The sequence below is a fragment of the Pezoporus wallicus genome, unplaced genomic scaffold, assembly GCF_028554395.1.
Source record: "Pezoporus wallicus isolate ANWC-B61680 ecotype Strahan unplaced genomic scaffold, APGP_CSIRO_Pwel_v1 scaffold_6446, whole genome shotgun sequence".
NCBI lineage: Eukaryota > Metazoa > Chordata > Aves > Psittaciformes > Psittacidae > Pezoporus > Pezoporus wallicus.
Window position 1 is genome coordinate 5,766,628 of NW_026636264.1, and position 21,700 is coordinate 5,788,327.

Below are 21,700 nucleotides of genomic sequence, written 5' to 3' on the forward strand. Positions count from 1 at the left end.
GGCTGTGGCGTATTGCCTGTGCCTCAAGGACTGACGAATGACCAAGGCATAAATCAATATGTAATGTCAAAGGTAAACTGACACTCTGAGCAAGACAATTAGAATAGGATTGTTTATTATTGATCGCAAACACCACAACAGGAATCAGTCCCCTTGCTTTAGGATTCTCCATCCTGAGTAACACTCTGCAGGACAGTCTCAGTACACACCTGTGCCATGCCTGTGTCTGTTGCTAGTCAGCTTTCTGTTTTCCAAAGTATCAGTTTGGACCTAATGCTTTACAATCTTCATTATGTTTAATTCCACAATATTTGGATATGGAAAGTGGCAGTCAACCTAACCCTGAGGCAAGAGGATAAAGAGTGTGATTCCAGAAAGGACTTGTATATTGCGACGCTGGGTACAATAAAGCACACGATAAGCAACAGCATAACCTCATGTTTAAACACTGTTCTTTAGATTTAAAAAAAACAACAGCCAAACAAAAAAAAAAAACCAAAACCAACAAACAACAAATTAAAACAAAACAAAAACCTAATTCAGGGAAAATTTGGGGACAGACCTTTCTGTACAAATGAGAAGGCTTTAGTTTTTGAAAATGGGAGGGGATTCAAAACTGTGCTGTAATCATTAAGTGAGAATAGAAGTGCCAGAAGTTGGAGCAGACCTGAAATTCTGTCCCTCTTGAGAAATCCCAGAATTTATTTCAGAGATAAAGCCATGCAGCTTGGTTAATGGCTGATACAGAAAATTGTTTTGCTTTGCAGAAATTCACACAGGATAAATTAAACTCCAAAATACTGTAAGTAATTATGAGATTTGCTGCTTGGCAAAAATGTCTTATTTATCAGTAAGCCTTGCTAAGAAAAATCGTCAGTAACCAGGGGTATGATTTCTTGTTTAGTTGAAATGTGAAGGTTGAGAGCCAGGAATTGTTTTGGTACAGGGAATTTTGTTAAGCCAGCTCCATACTGAAGTTTTAATAATAGTGTAACCATAGTAATCACATAGCAACTGCTAATGTGAACATAGCGCATATAATGAGAGATTTGCATAGCCTGTAGAAATTAGGTGCTGAGGGTGGGATTCATCTCATCTAAATTTAGATGTCTAAAATGTGCATGTCTGACTCCTAGTTGGTCACCCTTAGACTCTTCAGAAGAGGGAAGCAAGTACTCCAAGTTGTGCAACCTGTTTTAAACTTCTGCTTTAGAATAGTGTGAACTGTACTCCAAAAGTCGATCCCCACTTTCCACTGGAAGAATTGAGAGCTTATAGTTCTTTCTATTCACGATATACTACATCAAATATTTAGCTCAGATGTAGATGTACATACTATAGGCATTTACTTTTGGTCAAAGGAAACCTATCCACATTGCTTAGTCAAATATTCCTAGGAAATGCTTTTGGGGAAAAAAAAAAAAAAAAAGACCAAGATCTAATTCCTCGGAACATTCCTCAAGACAATATTTATAGTTACCATGTTATCAGTTCCCTGGCAAAGTAAGGTTGTGAGAAAGGAAATGAGGAGCAGAACATGCATTGGGACCATAGCTTTAGTAAATCTGATGTTTTTCTTAACTGGTGTTACAGACTCTATTGTCACAGAATCTGAAACCATTGTGATAATTTTAGACTGGTTTGGTTAGCAAGGAACACCACAGAAGTGTTCATTTTTGTTCAAAGAAATCTTAATCTAATGCCAGTCATGAAATGTCTTCGCAAAGGTGGATTTGGGAAAATTTCCTCCTTTTACCAAATATCAAAATCATGTACAAGGGTACAAAAGAAAAAACAACTTTTTTTTTTTTCTAAAAGAGAGTCACAAGAGTATGGATGATATTACCTTTTCCAGGACAGCTTGATGTAAATTTTTGTTCTAATTGCTGTAATTGTAATATTAGTTGCAGTATCTTTTCCTTTCTAACTTAAGAAGTTTGATAGTGAAAGTGGAGTTCTAGACAGAATGTACAAACTGTGCATGTCAGAAACAAGAACAAATGGCAGTGGTTTATTGATGTTCATATTTTTCCTTTTAATACCAAACTTATTTCAACAAATTTTCAATAACATATCCTAAAATTCTGTTAGATGGAAACAACTGCACAGTTGTTATCAAAGTGTTATTTTGGACTGGGTCACCCAGATGTGATTAGCTCAGTGATTTAGCCTAGTCTGGGAATTGTCTCTGTATATTTATTTTCCTCTTTCATGATGAGTTCTTCTGTTGAACTTCCCACTAAAATGTATCTTACATTTGAGAATTTTTTACATCTGATATCAGATTACTATCAGTGAGGTGACGAATATGACAAAAGTAACTCATAGATTACACTGCATTTTGCCAATAATAACGCTGGTACTCTGCAGTAACTTCAGTAACTTGGGCTGTCATACCCACAGCTCTCAAACATTAGCATTACCCTGTCCTATATTACAAGATCTTAAGAAGGCACTTTACAAATTCTTGTTGAAGCTGGACTGCTGTAAAGCTGGTAATGCGTGAGCAGTAAGATCAGAGAGAAAGACTCTGACCTAGCAGGTCTAAAGAGGGCCCCTTAGCTGCAAGAGACCTTTCTTCTATTTTGGTTCTGGTTTCAGGATTATTTCTGGTTTTATCCAAGGACATCTTTTATATTATCCAAGGATAATATAAAATACATAAACAGTCCCTGGAGCAGAGGCCAGTACCCCAAGTCATCCTTTTGTTAGATCATACAAAATAAATCAGTGGAATGCCACATTTCCCTTTGATTCTATTACATGTCAAAAAGGAAGGCTTGTGCTACGAATCTATCTCTTGCACTGAAGAATAATTATGGAATTCAAGCTGCTCTTCAGTGAGGACATTTCACTGATGAACCAGGTATCTATAATCTCCATTGTCCTGGACCGTCTTACGAACAAGGTGGACCATATGAAAAGAGTATAAAATGTCCCTTACTAATGTGAAACCTCTGTAAGTTTACTCATACTGATTATTCAAAGACCAACTGAACTAATGGAGTTAAAAATTTCGTTGTGGAATTAATTTCCACTAGTCTTTGAATATTACCTCCAATTTTTCATTTTGTAAAGAGTAAAACCACAGACACCATTCTAACATGGTCTTGGTATTGACAAGAGATGAAATTTTTGCTCTGTGACTTGTCACAACTCACCTGCTTTATGTTTTCAAGCTACTTATTTTGTGGATTTTCTTGCTGTTGCACCAATGACAACTTACTATTAGTTTGATTATCAACTATGATGTTAGCTTTTTTTGCAGAGTAAATGTCATCTAGGTTACTCTATTCCATAAACATGGGCCACACTCTTCAACCCAAAATGTATGGCTTTGTTTAGGCTGTATTAATTTTCTACTGTTCTTAATGTAACTAAGGGATGGAAACTTGTCTTCATACTATAAAGCTGGGATTTAGTTAATTATCTGTAACGGAAATTGCAATTATAACCTAAAGGGAAGTTACTCTGGAATGAATATTCATATTTGAGGCATATTATAAATATTTCTCATCTCTTCTGAATACAATTTTTGAACAGGCAAAATGTTAGGATGTCTGTTTGTATGGTCCTTGCACAAATGAATTCACAGTTTATCCTGCCTTCCTTTCTACCCATTGTTCTCTATGAGGAAAACATATCTGCTGCAAACTGAATTTTCTAAATAAATCACATTTTTCTTATTCTATATGTATAGCTCCCTTCTTGTGTTCACTGTGCTCAATATAACATAAACCAACTGACTCCTCCTAAGCAGTTGGAAAGGAAAAGTCTTCAAATTGAGTATAGCTCAAATTGCCACATTTTCCTAAAGGTCATTTCCTTTTTTTCGCTGGCAGGCCCAGCTCAATAAACATCTGCTCTGTGTTTAAAGAAACAACATGAAATACCACAGCATGGTTTCTTTTGTTGTTGTGGGTTTTGCTTTTTTTTTTCCAGGGAGCTTCATTAGGATGTTTGCTACCTTGCTTTACTGAGATGCAACAGCACTTCTGAATAACAAACAATGAAACTTTAATACTCATAATTTACCACCTAGTAGTGTTCTCTATTCATAGGAATAGAGGATTGGAGATACATCAATTTGATAGATGGACCACTCGGTGGATAACAAACGGGCTGCATGGCCACAAAGAGATGTGTTCAATGGCTCAATGTCCAGCTGGAGACCAGTAATGAGTGGTGTCCCTCAGGGATCGGTGTTGGGACCGGTCTTGTTCAACATCTTCGTCACTAACATGGGCAGTGGGATTGAGTGCGCCCTCAGCAAGTTTGCCAATGACACCAAGCTGTGTGGTTCGGTTGATATGCTGGAGGGAAGGAATGCCATCCAGAGGGACCTTGACACACTTGTGAGGTGGGCTGATGCCAACCTTATTGAGTTTAACCATGCCAAGTGCAAGGTCCTACACCTGGGTCGGAGCAATCCCAGGCACAGCTCCAGGTTGGGCAGAGAAGAGATTCAGAGCAGCCCTGTGGAGAAGGACTTGGGGTTGTTGGTTGACGGGAAAATGGACATGAGCCAGATTCAGTGTGCACTCGCAACCCTGAAAGCCAACTGTATCCTGGGCTGCATCAAAAGGAACGTGACCAGCAGGTCGAAGGAGGTGATCCTGCCCTTGTGCTCTGCTCTTGTGAGACCTCACCTGGAGTATTGTGTGCAGTCCTGGGGTCCTCAACATAAAAAGGACATGGAACTGTTGGAACAAGTCCAGAGGAGGGCCATGAGGATGATCAGGGGACTGGAGCACCTCCCGTATGAAGATAGGCTGAGAAAGTTGGGGCTGTTCAGCCTGGAGAAGAGAAGGCTGCGTGGAGACCTCATAGCAGCCTTCCAGTATCTGAAGGGGGCCTATAGGGATGCTGGGGAGGTACTCTTCATTAAGGATTGTACTGATAGGACAAGGGGTAACGGGTTAAAACTTGAACAGGGGAAGTTTAGATTGGATACAAGGAAGAAGTTCTTTACTGTAAGGGTGGTGAGACACTGGAATAGGTTGCCCAAGGAAGTTGTGACTGCTCCATCCCTGGCGGTGTTCAAGACCAGGTTGGATGAGGCCTTGGGTGACATGGTTTAGCGTGAGGTGTTCCTGCCCATGGCAGGGGGATTGGAACTAGATGATCTTAAAGTCCTTTCCAACCCTAACTATTCTATGATTCTATGATTCTATGTCAGGCCTCCAGATCAGCCAGCCTGTCCCTGCTGTCCAGGCAACCATGTTATTCAGTATCTTTCAAAACAACTTTTTATCTGTAGTACAGTACAATAATTTGATAACTATGCATTATGTTAGGCACTTTAATAGTGTAAGACACGGGCTTTGCAGAAACAGTACTGATTTTTTTCTATGTGGGAAAGATTTAGATTTTCAGAATCTGTGATTTAAAACCATTATTAGAAATTGTATCTTTAATTTAAGTTTAAATTTTAAAAAAGGTCATTATTCTTACCAGGGGGAAGCTGTCTTCTTGCGTTGGCGGAAAAAACAGCACAGAGGGAAGGGGAGATAAATGTTCATGAAATTAAAGGTATTTAGCAGGGTTGTTTGGTTGTCGTTTTCTTTTTTATTATTTTAATTTGTTAGTAGCTTGATTCTTGTTTTTCCAGTCTTTAACCCATTTTTGTCCTTGTTTGACAAATAAGACATGACATCAAGGTGTTGTCAGAATTATTCTTATATGAGTGTTACAGCTCTTACTTTGGATGACAAAAATCATAGAACAATAGAATGCTTTGTTTTGGAAGTGACATTTAAAGATCACCTGGTCCACCTCTCCTGCCATAGACAGGAACATCTTTCACTATGTTATGTTGCTCAAAGCCATGTCCAGCCTGGCTTTGAACACTTCTAATGATCACTGACTTTGACTTTGAAGACTCCCAGTGATGGGGCACCCACAATACACTCAACAGTTTCATTTTCCTAAACACAATAGTTTTGTAAAACGGTTGGTTGCTTGTAACTGTGCCACAAAGGCATGAGCAAAATAGAAAACAATACTTCATTTGATTTTCAGTGATGGCCTTCACTCCAACTGGATATCCTCTTCCTCCGAAATCTTATTCCATTAACATTTCATATAAAATAAGCTATTCCAAAATGCTCAAAAGAAGCCCTTGGGGAAGATTTTAAGAAACTGATCAAGGAAGTTTACTACATTATGTAGGTATCATTGGTAGGAGATACCATTTAGGACAGTCCAGCTGCCTTAGCGCCATTAAACACATTCCTGTATGAAATAAAAAAATCAAAGTGGGTGCTAATGGCAGCTTTGAAAAGGTCCAAATAATAGATATAAATGGCTCCCTGTCTCCTTTAACTAATTCCATAGTTTTAAAAAAGCTAGAGAGAAAATGCATTGAACAAAGTGCTGGATATGTTAGGAAAGCTGTGAGACAATGACAAACTGTGTGCGCAGATAATTGGAAGAGGGAAAGAGGTCTTGTTATAAAAAGGAAGATGAGACTAATAAGATGAGAACAAAAGCTGGTTTTACGACTAGTTAATTATTGTCCTAGGAGACAGTGTAACCTTAACCCTAAATAACCCTAGGCAATCTGCTGTGTAGTATCATTAATACACCATTTCAAATCAATGCAGAGAAGTGAGTGCTTTAACCAGCATGTTAAATACTTTCATCGTGCCACAGAATCACTTTGAAATTTGTTGCTTGAGGGAAGCAGTAGATTTCAGATAGTACAACATTTTTTAATGAAGAGGCAGAGAAGCCTACTGAAATAAACTCTTGAAGAGAATTTGCATCTTAATGTTTTCTTTTTTCCTCCTGTACATGCACTTTATTTTTCATAGCTATTCAGGAAAGCTTTCATGGAGATCTTATTCCTGAATGAACATCTACAGCTGTATAGGCCCCTGCCTTGCTGCTGCAGCTAGAGCATTTGTATATACTTAAATAATCAGTTTCTTTAAGCATTTCCTAGAAAATACTTTCCATTTATTCATGAACTGATGGCAAGAAGAAAAGGAGAAATATAAACAAACTTGTACATTTGTCTGATAATTATTTACTTCTGTTTTCTGTTGAGCTTTGAAAAAGAAATATATGTCTCCAAAAGACCTGAGAAATAAATTTTGGTATCTATGGTGTAAGGTACTCACTGGATGAAACTGATCTTAGTCAGAGTTTGTGGGTTAGTAATGACATTTGGTTTGGTGGAGGAGATAAATGCTCTGGAAATTTAAGTCAAGAGGTAACTGACGCTACCATAATCAAGAAGCACATGGAATCAGTAAAACAACTTTCTGGTTATTGGGTAAAGCTTTGATCCACAGAGAAGATACCTAATTTCTATTGAGGCTTCTAATATTCCATTGAGAAACTTGAGGGAACATGAAGAAAAAGACAAGGAAGAGGTGAAAACTGGATGTGAATCTTTTGGCAAACATACTTGGAATACCTTAGAATTACCATTCCAAGATAAAAGGATGATCTGTATGTATAATTTCTAAGACAATTATCTTCATGGAGTGAAAAAAAATTTTTAGCTGTCAGGCTGGTGAGCTTTTCCGTTTTTAGCTTTCACTTCTAAGGACTCCATGTTGCTTCTTCAGTATTAGACACTCAGTGACAGTAACGTCAGTCATTTGACCAGCTACTCACCATTACTTGATTAGTTCATGAACAGCAAGATTAATGTACTTCTCTGAGTGCTTCCAGTTCTTCATCTTAATTAGTAAGATTAACTAGGTCACATAAAATGGAGAAAAATGCAGAGAGGGATGAATGTGAAGGAATAGCCAGCTCACAGTAAGTTTATACCTGGTGTTATGTTCCTTGAAACATGCACACAGAGAGGACTGAACTAATTCACTGAAAATAACGTGCAGGACAGGATTTTACCGGTTTGATTCTTTGCTCTGTTAGTGATGAATTGTATAACCTTGGGTAATTCACATAGCCTATACCGAATTTGGATTCCTTGCTATAATGGGAATAATAGGATTTATCAATCCCACAGAGTAGAAATGAGGTATTTTTGGCATCAGGAAAGTGTAATATGATTCCATATCTGAACCTCTCTTAACCTCCAAAGTATTACAATGATTAAATATTGATTAGTTTATAAAAAGCTATGTTGCGGCATTTGCAGCCAGGAGAGGGAGAGTGTTAATCTGTATGAGCAAAAAAAGCATGAAAAGCAGATGGGGAGCTGGTGAATCAAAGCATGGCTATATAGATCCTTTGAAATGCCTTCATAGATCCCATGAAGAGAAAATGCAGGGGCTTTAAGTGGGTTATCAATGATAGATGTAATCACAGCTATTCCACTACTTTCCTCTTCCTGATGAATATGTCCAGGCATGTGGGCTGGGACTACAAAGAAGCAAAATCACACAGAAAAGCAGTGCAGGTTCTCCAGAAGGTGGTTGTTGTCCCTATTATATGAGTGCCACAACTAATTTGTTTGGTAACAGAATGCAGAGCAAGGATGAGGTCCCAGCTGTCTCTGTTCATCAGCTGGATGCTGCCCTAGGCCAGGGGCATACTATTGCTAATTTTAGCTTTTCTGCTGTTCAGCTTGTGCCTGTGATTCACCTAGTCATTATGATTAGTAAATTCAGTTATTTCTCTTTTATGGACTTCATGCATGGATCTTTGTAAAGCATAAAAGACTAGGGTGTGGATGAAAGCAATTTTTCACTAAGAGGCATCTGTCTGCTTAAAGGAAATCAGAATCCTGACTCTTGGTTCTTTACACTGAGTAACAAGTGGTATGCCATGGAGAAGCAGAAGAAAACAGTGAGTGACAATGCTTTGTCTGTACATAAGCTAGAAAATCAATGAAAGACTGATCTACCCTAGAAATCTCAAAATACCTCCCCCTAACTCAGTGCAGTACTAGCTGTATCAAAGTAAGCCTGAAATACTAAGGATAAAACCTGGGAATAAACCCTCAAGGTTAGATGATGAATATAATCTTGAAGAAATACTTTTATACTTTCCTTCACCTAGTATTCCTTGCTGTAAAATATGGTCCTGAAGACCTGAAGTGCAGCATGAAGAAATGGAAGAGGTTTTGCCCACTCTGTTTTGTGCTTTTCTGGAAGATGAAGGTTCAATATCATCTTCCACCTGAGAGACATAAATTTCCCATTGAACAGTTGTAACTAAGGAAGTTTCAGAGACAAGACTCTCTGCTACTGAAATTATTCTTTTTTGTGTACATTATTTACAAAGTGGTCCAGGAAGCAAGAGAGAAAAACAATCCCACAAACCATATGCTCTTTTCCATAGGTTTTATCTGTAAGTTCTGTGACACTTTATATTTACCTTTGTCTACATTTTTCAGATGTTTTATTGCAATAACAATTTCATACTTAGTAGAAAAAGACCAAAATCTGCTTGATTTTCAGAGGAAAGTTGACTGGAGCACACAGTAGGACTGGTATGGACTGACACTTCTCTAGAGTGATGTAATATTGTGGTAAGGAAAAGATTGTGGGAGAGCAAAAATAAGGGTATCAGTAGACAGAAGAGAAGCACATGGAAGTCTTATCTTTCAAACTGCTTCAGGTCCCCTTCTAATGTTAACAAAATGGCTCATCCAGAATATAAGTGAGATTTAGAGCTGAGTAGATTTTCAGCTGTGTACACCTCCTGTTTGGTTTAAGGAAACTGTTTTCGCTAAAGGATCTATTTTCTGCCAAGGGATCTACTTTCTGCCTAATGATTGGGTCTTGAAACTCAGAAACTTATGATATTGTATTCATATAATGTGCAGAATACATTCCTAGTGCATGGATAATTCACTAAAAATCTTGCACATACCTTAGACTAAGACTAAGGTTTGAACAGTTCCTTGAAATGGTGTGTATTTCATTGGTTAAAGGTTAAAAAGAAAATCACAACTTCTGGTTTTATTTTTCTTCAGTATTGAACAGTGAATATTATAGAACAATGAACTCTTAAAAAACACGCCACAAAAAACAAACAGAAGCAAACAGACTTGTGGATTTGTGGACATTCCCCCTGAACAAACGATAAAAAAATAATATATCTTCTCAGATTACCATAGCGAAACAGTTGTCCTTGTGGACATTCCCTAACCCACAGAAAAATGTACAAGAAGCCTTTTATTGTCTCTGAGACAGTGATTGTTGCTTTTACAAGGCTTTGATTTATTTATGTCTCTCATATTAAACAAGAGTTTAAGAGGCATTAACAAGGATCTTGCCCTTTTTCTGCCTTTATGGAATCCTGATGACAACTTACAGTTTAAATTTTGTGGTGCAGAAACTGAAAATTCAGGTATTTGCAAAGCTTGGAAATGACTGTCTAGTCTAAAAAAGTACCACTGTCTGTGGGAAAATATGCACAAAGAAAAAAAAAAGAGAGAGAGATTATTCAAGATTACTCCAAACACCTCTTCCAGGTTTTTTTACTTTTTTGCATATACGGTGTTATTGCTTAGGAAATTGATCTGTATCTTCTTGGTAATTTAACACTATAACTTCTTTAAAGGAATTAAAGAGACTGAGTTCTGCATTGTGCCTTGCACAGTGAAGTGGCCTGAGGTATAAGGTGAAAGAATCGTGGTGCTGAATACACAACCTTAACTTCCACAGACATCACCAAAAAGGGCTGGGTACCTCAGGCTATTGGTAAGAGAGCAGCAAACCCTTCCTTTCTGCATCACTGTTTGCATCCTGCTGTGTTTAGCAGTGTCCATAGGTCATTAAGTGAAATTAATTGGATATTGCAAATTGGTCTGCAAAGGAACAGGTATCCGCATTACTGAGCCATCAGTATGGTCATTGCAGTTTGCAGCAGGGCCGATGCCTCCCTCCAGCACAGGTCTGAGCTACATAAAAGGAAGACTGTGGGCAAGCTGGTGCAGCTGCAGAAATGTGAGTTTTAATAACTCAATCTTCTACCACTCAGTTGAGAACAATTGCTGTGCTTTGGATATGGCCTCAATCTCCAAGGCTAACAATCTGATACTTCAAAAATATTAACCTCATTGCAGATTAGAGTGAGATGGGAAATCTGCATTTAAAAGTTGTAAAATTTTAACTTGCAATGTATGAGAATCTAATGGTGTCAGGTTTGACATTACGTCTGACATCAAAAAAGTAGACTTGAAGTCAGAGTTTTGATTCCAGAAGCTGTCTTGAGAGTCCCTTTTAATCAATTTAAAGGTAAAACAGGATCCGAAATGTTGACTAATTTAATTTTTTTTTTTAAACATAGACAATTTGGCTTTCATTGTTTAGGATACCCGCACCGTTCTTGCTGATTGAACCAAAGATAGGACAGGTGGAAAAGTGAGCAAAACCCTTTTAATTACAGGAAACTGCAGTAATACAAAATTACAGATATTGGATTGTTTCATTAATGCACATGGGAAGTACGAACAACATTCAGTCTCTGGAGGCCTGGAACTGGGTAGGCATCTATTCCCCACACATTAAATTGTCTGACTTTCCCCCCCGAGGCTTGAAACACCATTTACTTCTTGTGGTTAGTCCTGAAATCATTCTGTGTCCTGAATATCTGGGTGGTTCTCCTGCAGAAAAAGCAAAGCTCTAGGAGCAGTTTCCCCACATCATTCCCACACAACCAGCCAAGCTCTTTCAGGGCGTCCTGTAATGAGGTTTCCACTGTGAGAAGGCTGCAGAGAAAAATTGGAAATTTGGTGTTGAGAATAGGGTGTTTAAAATAACTCCCACGAGGATGCTTATAGTCTTGTATATCTGAGATACCAGAAAAGTCCCTTTTGGCAAAATAACCCTGGGTTTGAAATGTGAATTTCAAATGACGCAAACCATGAAAAGAACACGAAAAAGACAGCTGTGTTTCAAACCTATTCCACAAGAGTGAAAGGATCTCACTGGATTTAATCATAGAATCATAGAATCATAGAATCGTTAGGGTTGGAAAGGACCTTAAGATCATCTAGTTCCAACCCCCCTGCCGTGGGCAGGGACACCTCACGCTAAACCATGTCACCCAAGGCCTCGTCCAACCTGGTCTTGAACACTGCCAGGGGTGGAGCATTCACAACCTCCCTGGGCAACCCATTCCAGTGCCTCACCACCCTAACAGGAAAGAATTTCCTCCTTATATCCAATCTAAACTTCCCCTGTTGAAGTTTTAACCTGTTACCCCTTGTCCTATCACTACAGTCCCTAATGAAGAGTCCCTCCCCAGCATCCCTATAGGCCCCCTTCAGATACTGGAAGGCTGCTATGAGGTCTCCACACAGCCTTCTCTTCTCCAGGCTGAACAGAATCCACACTTCAAAAAAGACTAAGAGCCAATTGGAATGCCATGGATGTTTTTCTGTACCAGCACATCCCTAAAGGAAGGACCTGAAATGATTAAAAAAAATTTAAAATAGTAGGTTTTGGATATTTGTATCTAATAGACCAATAAGATGCTCCTGCATTTAACACTCATTTTTCAAAACCATCAAAAATTACAGTAGTATGCCTTAGTTTTCTTCAGTATCTGTGACGTGTCCTTGGGTTAAGTGTATACATACATAGAAGTGTTAATGTACATATAATGTTTTTGTTGAGCTGACACATTATTTCTTAATGGAAAAAAATAAAATAAAACAAAACAATTTTCTTCTGCAGAAAACTACTTGTTATATGTAAAAGGTTTGATTCTGACAAAATTTTCTCTAGACATTCTCATACATTCTGTTTTTTGCTTTTGATGTTGTTTTTCTCTTTCCTGTATTCTTTCAAAGAGCAGGAAGCTTATCACTGAAACTCTGACGGCCTGTTAACTCCTAAGAAATTTATTTGTAGCAGTTTGGAGAAGATCTGTAATCCCACTGAAACCTAATACACTTCAGTCTAATGTAGGTATCTGAAATAGGTCAAACACGTCTACTTGTTATTAGTAGCAATAAAGAAAGTTTAGGATGAAGAGCTCAGCTGTATACAATGACAGTGTAGATATTTATAGTTTAATAACTTAGATCCTATGCACTGTACTAGGTCCCATGTGTCCTGTTCACGCAGACATCAGCCCAAGTGCAATCAAGTATTTTGTGAAAGTATTTGCTCCACTTCTACTTTATGTTCTTCAACAACAGCAAAAAACCCTTTTTTCTGACGAAGAGAAGGACACATAAAAACAGAGAGTCTACACAATTCATGTGCTTTCTGTTGGTCTTTTCACTATACTGCAATGGAAGATATAACAGCAATCAGCTGTGCAGCAAGAAGGACAGTTTCTTGTAAAGGTGTAATACAAAGATAGTAAGTCATTGCTAGCCTTGGTGATATTTCCATCTCGTTTTAGACCCAAAAACCGAGTGATCTGCTTAAGTACTGTTGTGGTTTAAAACCAGTCAGGCAGCTCGTTCACTCACTCCCCCAACTTCTTGCCCTCACCCTACTCCCAGAGGGACGGAGGGGAGAATCAAAAAGAATGCAACTCCCACACAAATCACTGCTGCTACCACCAATAATAATAATGATAAAGGAAATAATATGGGAAGAGAATACAACCGCTCACCACCCACCAACCCACACCCAGCCCAACCCAAGCAGCAATCTGGGCCTTCTGGGTAACTCCCCCCATTTTGAATACTGGGCATGATGTGCTGTAGTATGGAATACCCATTTGGCTAGTTTCGGTCAGGTGTCCTGCCTCTGCTTCCTCCAGGCTTCTTGTGCCCCTCCTCATTTGCAGAACATGAGACTGAAAAGTCCTTGACAGGAATAAACATTACTTAGCAACAACTAAAAAAACTGGTGTGTTATCAGCACTGTTCTCAAGCTAAAGTAGAAAATACAGCACTACACCAGCTACTAAGAAGGAGAAAAATGACTGCTCGGCAGCCGCCTCCTTCTGCTCCTCGACCGCCCCGACCTCCTCCACTGGCAGCCGTTCCCTGCTGGGCTCCAGCATCGCTCCTGCTACCGCTTGGTCCCCGGGGCTTCTATCCCGGGCAGCTCCAGCAGACACTGGCTCCCGGGGCCACTCCCCCTCGGCTCCCCGCGGCCTCATGAAGATGAAGGTGATGGTGAAGAGCAGCCGGACGGCCAGGTACAAGTCTATGGCCACGTCTGTCCCGCCCTGCTGCTGGAGCCCACCTGTATTACAACTCATTGCCATAAAGCACAGTGAGACAAGAACCTTAGCCTAAGCCCCACACTTGATAAACGCTAACACCGCAAATACCGGCTCTAAGTAATGTACTACATTCTGAAACTGTGAGATCAAGAGGAACAGCTCTGAGAGCCAATAAATCAGGATTGTGACGAATGACTATTAATCCAGTCAGATCTGTCGTTATCTCAACCCTTCGTGCCCCACTTTGGATGCCAAAAAAGAGCTATCGTGGTTTAAACCAGTCAGGCAGCTCGTTCACTCACTCCCCCCTCTTCTTGCACTCCCCCTGCTCTCGGAGGGACGGAGAGGAGAATCAAAAGAATGCAACTCCCACGGGTTGAGATAAGAACAGTTTAGTAACTAAGGTATAACACAAATCACTGCTGCTACCACCAATAATAATAATGATAAAGGAAATAAGAAGGGAAGAGAACACAACACCTCACCACTTGCCAACCAATAACTCACCCCCCCCCAGCTCAACCAAGCACCGACCGATACCTCATCCAACCCCGCAGTGCACCAGCCCTTCCGGTAACTCCCTGTTACGTCCTGGGCATGATGTGTTGTTGTATGTAATACTTCTTTGGTCAGTTTGAGTCAGGTGTCCTGTCTCTGCTTCCTCCTGGCTTTCCCTCCTCCTTGGCAGACCACGAGGCCCACAAAGTCCTTGGTCAGAGTAAACATTACTGAGCAACAACTAAAAACATCGGTGTTATCAGCACTGTTCCCAGGCTGAAAGTCAAAACACAACACTGCACCAGCTACCAAGAAGGAGAAAAATTGACTGCTACTGCTTAACCCAGGACAGTACAAGAAATTATGGTAATACATTTTCTTGAATTTAAGTGATTCCCCCCTGTGCAATAGCTCCATGTTTCAGTTTAATTAACAAATCCTGTATTTTTTTTTCTTAAAATAAGTCCAGCAGCATTTACTCCTTATATTGATGAATTATAATAAAAGCATTTTAGCAGAGAGCTTCCATTTAGTCACATTGTATTGGTATATTACACTGAAAAAAATCCAGTGATTGCCTTTTGATTACCCTGTCTCTTTCAAAACTCTGGAAGTTCAGATTCAGAGATCAAAAGTGTAATTGGAATGTTAGTTGAATGAGATTCATGAGCATTGCTTTGGGAGAGGTTGGCAATAGATCTGAGTCTCTGTCTCAGTTTGATGACCACCTCTAATCATTTCCTTAGCTTTTCACACTGTTTCTCTAGGCACCATAGATTGCAATTCTACTCAAGCCACATTCATGTTTTAGGGACTGGTGGCACAGTCTGTAGTACCTCACAAAAGGAGACTAGTCAGCTTTGTGGAGACAAGAGCTTGCCCTGGATTAAATGCAGAGGTACTGTGTCTGGGTTAGGCAGTTTCTCTATTGCAGACTCCTGAAAAATGTCCCAGAGAAGTGCCACTATTTGTTTGACATCTTATGTTTTTCCTCAAGTGTTTCTCATCCCTACTGAATGCCATGAAAAGGACAAGCCTACGTAAAAAAATTGAAATTTACAGAAAAAGCTGAGATCCACAAGAATTGGGAAAATGAATAAAAATTCATGAGGCACATGTGATTAATAATTCTTAAAAAAAAAAAAATCAGAAAAATAGAGCCAAATTGCTCAGCACAAGACCTGCTGGCATTGCTTGCTCTACTCTCTCTGGAGACAATAGAGTGAGGCCCCTGTTGGATACTGAAATTAGACAGACCTTTGGCCTAAGCTGGAAAAGCCATCCGTCTGGTTTTGTGCTCTCAAATGATGGTACACTTGGTACTCAGGCCTTTTCTTGGGAAATATACTGCAAGTTAGTATTTCAGAAGTGACCAACAGAGTTTTCAATCCCCTCAGGTAATTTCTTGGTGAGTTTGAATGTGTTATCAATACAAGGTCTTGCCTTTGAAATAAAAATGATGGCTTGCATTTCTATGCAGCATTCTCTTTCTGGTGACAGAAAGTAGTTGCCCCAATAAATAAAGGACAGGTTAGAATTTGGAAACTCAAGAGAAAAGGAATCTCTAGATAGTATGTATTTGATACATCAAACACTGCACTTACATAGCAAATATTCAAAACCCAAGATTACATCTCAAGAATTTGGACTGATGCTTTAGTTGTTTATAGTAAAATTCTAATAAGGGACTCACATAAAGTTGGCACCTAAGTAGATGAAAACAATCCTGTGTACTTGAGGTACATATGCCATTTGTTCAGTCCTGCTAAATGTCAAGGTTTAAAGTTGCAGGGATAAGTAACTTCTCTTGAATGATTTAGCAGTATCTATTGTGCATGTAAATATCTATCAGGTAGCACTATTGCCCCAGACTACCTTTTGCTTTGTTTATGAAATTTAATAAAACAGACTCCAAGGCTGCTGTGAGCTCCTTCTTGCACATTGAGAGGCTGATGCAAAGAAGTTCCAAAAAAAAAAGAACTAGCAATAGTTTTTTTTCTGCTGTCCAGGTTCTCTGTGTTTGGAAAACTTTGGTTATGCTTAAGTGATGCTGTTTTACACTGAATATTTGGGTTTTGAGGCAGTGAAAGTCTGTTTACTCTTCATTTTGGGGAAATTTCTTCAGTACAGTCAGGCTACTGTTTCCAATTGCACTGCAGGCATGGCTTTTTTTCTATATTCATGTAGTATTTAAAATACTTCCAGAGCCATAATGTGTACGCCACTGTAATCTGAGGAATGGAATGACAAGATTTCTGACACCTACTTTTGTCTGCCCTATGAAGTTAATGGGATTTTGGGGATTAGGCCTCCACATCTCATACAGAAATGTTCATATTTCCAGCATGGTTCAATCTTTACATGTAAAAGGTCTGTTCAGATACTTTATACAACTATTGCACAAGCTCAATTTCTACTGATTATAGATCAGTTTGGAGAAAAAAAAATACCGATCTCAGAATCAACATTATTGTCCAGAATTAGGTGACATAATAAAGAGCTAGCTATTTACTGGCAGCTAATTTCATCTCTACAGAAAGACATTTCACAGAATATAATATGAATGTCTTTATAGATATAACCTTGACAGGTCAAGGCTATCTTAATGTTTTTTCAACTTCAAACATTGTCAGCATTAAATACAAATAAACTAATATCTTTAGTATACAATAAAACAGACTTATGCTTAAAATGGCAAATTTATTTTCAACCAGAATCCCTCAAATATCGTGGCTGCAATGAAATATGGAATCTGTGGGTTTTACAGTATTCAAAACAAAAGGTTAGATATAGTTATATGCAAAAATACTTTTGCTGTGCTCTTTCTTATGTGTCTAGGTTTATAAATGCATAGGTTGATGTCTACATGTTTGAACAAACACCAAAGGCTGAGTGAAAAGGTCTGCAGGCAAGTGACTTCTATTTCATTAGCAGTTCTTGAAAGAGATGTTGCCTGATTTCAGTTGAACAGGTTATTTGCTCACTGTTTTAAGTCTTTCATTAAAAAGGATGCTTTTAGGCTTGTAATGTTGTAGAGTTTGATACCATTTGATGAGAAACTTAACATGAGCTGTCAATGTGCACTCACAGTCAGAAAGCCAACCGTATCCTGGGCTGCATCAAAAGGAGCGTGACCAGCAGGTCGAAGGAGATGATCCTGCCCCTCTACTCTGCTCTTGTGAGATCTTACCTGGAGTATTGTGTGTTCTGGTGTCCTCAACATAAAAAGGACATGGAACTGTTGGAACAAGTCCAGAGGAGGGCCACAAGGATGATCAGGGGACTGGAGCACCTCCCGTATGAAGACAGGCTGAGAAAGTTGTGGCTGTTCAGCCTGGAGAAGAGAAGGCTGCTTGGAGACCTCATAGCAGCCTTCCAGTATCTGAAGGGGGCCTATAGGGATGCTGGGGAGGGACTCCTCATTAGGAACTGTAGTGATAGGACAAGGGGTAACGGGTGCAAACTTAAACAGGGGAAGTTTAGATTGGACATAAGGGAGAAGTTCTTTACTGTAAGGGTGGTGAGGCACTGGAATGGGCTGCCCAAGGAAGTTGTGAATGCTCCATCCCTGGCAGTGTTTAAGGCCAGGTTGGACAGAGACTTGGGTGACATGGTTTAGTGTGAGGTGTCCCTGCCCACAGTAGGTAGGTTGGAACTAGATGATCTTAAGGTCCTCTCCAGCCCAAACCATTCTGTGATTCTATGATTTTATGACATTTGGCCCCTACCTCCAGTTGCTTTCATTTGCTACAATAAATTTTTGAGGATTCTCTGAGACCACTTAATCACTTGTTTAAAAAACAACTTGCTTTCAAAAGCTCTACCAAGAAAAAGAAAGAAGAAAAAGAAAAAGAAGTTGAAACAGGAAAAGAAAAAGATAAAGAAGGCAGAAGGAGGAGAGGGGGACAAAGAAAATCTCATTGCACAGCTATCAGTACTGTGCCATGGCTCACTTTGTAGAACAGAAAGAAAGGATCCAAAGGAGGGTGCTCTGCAGTGCTTCTACCTTATTGTGTGCTCTGAAATGCTTGCAGTAAGAAGACTGTAGCAACTCAGACAGAGATCCCGTCCCAAACTGTGGCTGTTCAGGTCTCTGGATGCAGGGAGTGCCAGAGCCTGCTGCTGCCGGGGGAGGGAGGACAACATTCCACCTGCGTGAGGTGTGAGCAGGTAGAAGATCTGCTTAGCCTGGTGGCAAGACTTAAGGAGGAGGTTGAGACACTGAGGACCATCAGGGAGTGTGAAAGGGAGATCGACTGGTGGAGTAACTCCCTGGCGTGCCAGTCGGAACGGTTCCAGGGAGATACCCCCCAAAAGGGGAAGGACCCCCTGCCTTCTCACACAGAGGGGGATGGCCCGAGACAGCCCCTGCCCTGTAGCCGTTGCACAGAGGTAGGGGACCAAAAAGACGACGAGGGTTGGAAGCGAGTTCCAGTTCAGCGTCATGGGAAACCCTCCCCCCTTCCTGCCCTGCTTCCCCAGGTGTCCCTCCGTAATAGGTTTGAGGCCCTGGATCTTGAAGGAGAGGTAGGTGAGAATGTGGGGCAAGGCCAGCCCACAAGGCCACATAGGAAAAGGCGGTCGACTTTGCACCTCAAGACTGCCTCTGTTAAGAAAGAAAGAAGGGTCATTGTAGTAGGGGATTCCCTTCTGAGAGGAACAGAGGGCCCGATATGCAGAGTTGACCCTCATCACAGGGAAGTGTGTAGTCTGCCTGGAGCCCGGATCAGGGATATCACTAAGGTGCTCCCCAACCTGGTGCACCCGATGGAATACTACCCGCTGCTGGTCTTCCAGACAGGTGAGGGGGAAGCTGCTTCCTGCACTCTGAGGGGGATGAAGAAAGACTACAGGGCCTTGGGGCGGATGGTGAAAGAGTCTGGGGCTCAAGTGATCTTCTCCTCTCTCCTTCCATCTTCCACTGATGTGGGAAGGAATGGGAAGATTCAGTTCATGAACAATTGGCTTCGAGACTGGTGCTACAGGCAGGGCTTTGGATTCTTTGATAACGGCTGGTTTTATAGGGCACCAGTCTGGACAATGACAAGTGAGAAAGGTTTGTCTCACAGAGGGAAAAGGATGCTGGGGCATGAATTAGCAGGGCTCATTTGGAGAGCTTTAAACTAGATTCGAAGGGGGATGGGCTTGTAGCTGGGCTTGCCCCAGTGGGGCAGCGCTCCAGAATTAATGAAGACTGGGAGGCCTCCTACAATCCTAGGGTGAAATCGGTGTGCTCAGCTCGCTCCCTGAAATGCCTGTACACCAATGCGCGCAGCATGGGAAATAAGCAGGAGGAGTTGGAAACCTGTGTTAAGTCAGGAGATTATGATCTGGTGGCAATTACAGAGACGTGGTGGGACAGCTCACATGACTGGAATATAGTCATGGAAGGCTATGTCCTTTTCAGGAAAGACAGGCCAGCCAGGAGGGGTGGTGGGGTTGCTCTTTATATGCGGGAGGAACTACAATGCACCGAGTTCTGTCCAGGGACAGATGATGAGCGAGTTGAGAGTCTGTGGGTGAGAATTAAGGGGCAGGCTGGCAGGGGGGATACTGTTGTAGGTGTCTGTTACAGACCACCGGATCAGGGTGAGGAAGTTGACGAGGCCTTCTACAGGCAGCTGAGAGCGGCCTCACAGTCACAGGCCGTGGTCGTCGTGGGGGATTTTAACTTCCCTGATGTTTGCTGGAAGGACCACTCGGCAACCCAGCCGCAGTCCAGGAGGTTCCTCCAGTGTATGGATGATAACTTCCTCCTGCAAATGGTGGATGAGCCGACCAGGAGAGGAGCGCTGCTGGATCTCATCCTCACTAACAAGGAGGATCTGGTCGAAGCAGTAAGGGTTGAGGGCTGCCTTGGTTGCAGCGACCACGAGATGGTGGAGTTCAGGATCTTGTGTGGCAGGACTAGTAGAATACCAAGTAGAATTGCAACCCTGGACTTTAGCAGGGCAAACTTTGGCCTTTTCAAGCAATTGCTAGGGGAAATCCCATGGGCAGGGCTGCTTGAAGGTAAAGGGGTCCAAGATAGTTGGTTGACATTCAAGGACTGCTTTTTCCGTGCTCAAGATCGGAGCATCCCGACACGTAGGAAGTCAAGGAAGAGGGCCAAGAGACCTGCGTGGCTAAATCGGGAATTGCTGGGTATGCTCAAGTGGAAGAGGAGAGTTTACAGGTCATGGAAGGAGGGGCTGGCCACTTGGGAGGAATATAAGGCTGCTGCTAGTGGATGTAGGAAGGCAGCTAGGAGGACTAAGGCATCCTTAGAATTAAACCTGGCAAGAAGGGTCAAGGACAGCAAAAAGAGCTGGGTCTCTATAGTTTAGAGAAGAGGAGACTGAGGGGTGACCTTATAAGTGTCTATAAATATATAAAGGGGGAGTGTCACGAGGATGGAGCCAGGCTCTACTCAGTGGCAAACAATGATAGGACAAGGGGTAATGGGTACAAACTGGAACACAAGAGGTTCCACTTAAACTTAAGAAACTTCTTCTCAGTGAGGGTGACGGAACACTGGAACAGGCTGCCCAGGGAGGTTGTGGAGTCTCCTTCCCTGGAGACATTCAAAACCCGCCTGGACACATTCCTGTGTAACATTATCAAGGTGTTCCTGCTCCGGCAGGGGGATTGGACTAGATGATCTTTTGAGGTCCCTTCCAATCTCTAGCATACTCTGTGTGTGTGTGTGTATATGTGGACAAATAGTCTTGGCATACAGTGTTTTAAAATCAGCACATGAAATTGTCTTTGATTCAGGGGAAAAAAACAGGAAAGTATCACAGGATCCTTTCTTTCTTTTTCCTTCTTTCTTGATTACTTCAGAGCTTCTTTGCTTAAGTCAGAATAGGTCATATTAAGAATGTTCAAAATAGTTTTCCTTGTGGAATGATTTTTCATCTGCTAACACTGATTCTGACTTGTGAATAAACGGGTCCATTCTCTGATCCATAATGGGAAGTGTGTTTCAGCTGCTTGTATCTGTTAAAGATTTATGGGAAATGACTGAAGTGATGATATAGACTTGTTCACAGTGGCAGCCCTGATATTGCCTTCAGTTAGAAGATTCTCAGCATTTTTCCACCAGCTGGAGTCTCCCTAAGTAGAACCAGAAGAGGCAAGACAATTACTGTAAATCATCTAC